This window comes from Austrofundulus limnaeus, unplaced genomic scaffold (assembly GCF_001266775.1).
Source record: "Austrofundulus limnaeus strain Quisiro unplaced genomic scaffold, Austrofundulus_limnaeus-1.0 Scaffold2655, whole genome shotgun sequence".
Lineage (NCBI taxonomy): Eukaryota > Metazoa > Chordata > Actinopteri > Cyprinodontiformes > Rivulidae > Austrofundulus > Austrofundulus limnaeus.
The window spans coordinates 13,207-14,970 of record NW_013955057.1 but is presented as its reverse complement, the minus strand read 5'-3'; the positions used below and the strand labels follow the sequence as shown (position 1 = coordinate 14,970).

The following is a 1,764-nucleotide window of genomic DNA, read 5'->3' as shown; positions in this document are numbered from 1 at the left end:
CAAAGTATGCAGGAGAAGTGTGCCAAAGTGGAGATGACTTGGATGGGAAACGAATCACAATAGTGTGCATTGCACTGGCAATGCACACTGATTAGTAGAGGCATATTGCTTAACAAGTAAGTCCAGTTCCAACTCAGTTTTAAAAATGTGAGGTGTGTCGTCAGAATGACCCAGGGCAAAATCCAAAAATGTCAAATAAAGTTTATTTTAAACCAAAATAAGGAGCTGTCAAGGCAGCAGAACTCACAGAGGCACAATGAACACAATGGACACCACACTGGCTGGAAACAGCACAAAGATCAGATACAATCTGAGGACAAGACACCAAATACAAACTAATGAGGACAAATGAGAAACACCTGGAGGAGACAAGAGGAAACAGGTGAGCATGGGTGGGGCTGGAGGAATGAGAGAAACACAGGCAAAACACTAAAACACTAGAAAACTAAAGCAGAAAAGAGATTTTGACAAAGAACTGTTCAAACTTTTTGTTCTCTGGAGCTGCTAAAATGTCACACTGAAAGAAGCCGACAAGTTTTCCTGCCAATCACAAAACGGTGTGAATAGAAAAAGAAGAGACAGTTCAGTTCGTGTGTGTGTCAGACTGAATGTGGAAACATCTGCTCAGCCCTCTGTGGGCTGGTCTCCGCTCAAACACTCTCTGTGGAGACGAGTGAGAAGTGAGGCTTCCTCAAACTGCAGCGGCACACAGGGGACCACTGTCCTCCTCCAAACACCGGGCTGCAAACACGAAGTGAGCCGAGAAGAGTCCAACAATCAGCCACAAGGCCTCCACAGAAGGTAGGTAAGTGTTTATTCATTTCTTCTAAATGAGTCTGAACGGCCTCAGAGCTCATACCTGTAGAGTGATGACATCAGCAGCATTGATAGTGGGTCTGTAAAAACAGGGACAACTTTGGGTCTTTGGGTTGAATTTGAAACAGTTGCACTGCTGCAGGGACATTGATTTAACAGACAATAGAGCGCCTGTTATCACTTGGACTCTGTAACCTTGTGGCTTTTCTGTGAGCACAATGTTTAACCCAGGATGTTGTAGAATCTCCTCTTGTCACTTTATGTTGTCACTTTGTGTTGTACAACTGTGAGATGGGTACATGTTCCAGCACTCATTTACATTTACGGTTCAGAGAAGSTGACAAATGTCCTCTAAACAACTTTTGCAACTCATCTTTACTTCTCCTTTTTCTTTATTTTGACATTTACCTACTTGTGTAATCTGTATTTCGTCTCATTGGGACTGTTTTTAAAAGCAAACAGTGTTGAGGAGCTTCAAATGGACAAACAGAAGAAACATTTTCTCTTAAATTAATGCTGGATGAGTGTCAAAACTTTTAAAAAAGCTGAAAGTGAATTGTTAAAAAAGTTAGAGGAAAAAAATAGTTAATCAAAACCTAAAATTAACATGAGAGCTACAAAGATTAAATTAGCAAAGCAGTAGCTAATAGATAAGTAATCAGTAGCTAAAAGCTAAGTTAAACTTGCCATTAGAAGGTCATGTTCTGTTTACTTTATTATAGTTTTAATTCATTTTATTAAAAAAACATCCATCCATCCATCCATCCATCCATCCATCCATCCATGCATACATGCATTCAAAGGCACTCTACCCTTTTCCGGCTCAAGACCATGGCCTCGGATTTGGAGGAACTGAGCCTCATCCCGGCCGCTTCACGCTTGGCCGCGAACCGCTCCAGCGAGAGCTGCAGATCTCGTTCCGATGAAGCCAACAGGACCACATCATCC

The 1,764-nt window shown here is 41.8% G+C and overlaps 1 protein-coding gene across 1 annotated transcript in view; it reads left to right on the top strand.

Annotated features, from left to right (window-relative positions):
* Positions 1 to 324: 324 nt before the first annotated feature.
* Positions 325 to 1,764, top strand: part of LOC106511299 (protein spinster homolog 3) — a gene marked incomplete at its 3' end in the record, with an annotated part of 10,300 nt that continues 8,860 nt past the window's right edge. Inside the window, 1 exon segment of the mRNA XM_014000049.1 lies at positions 325 to 805.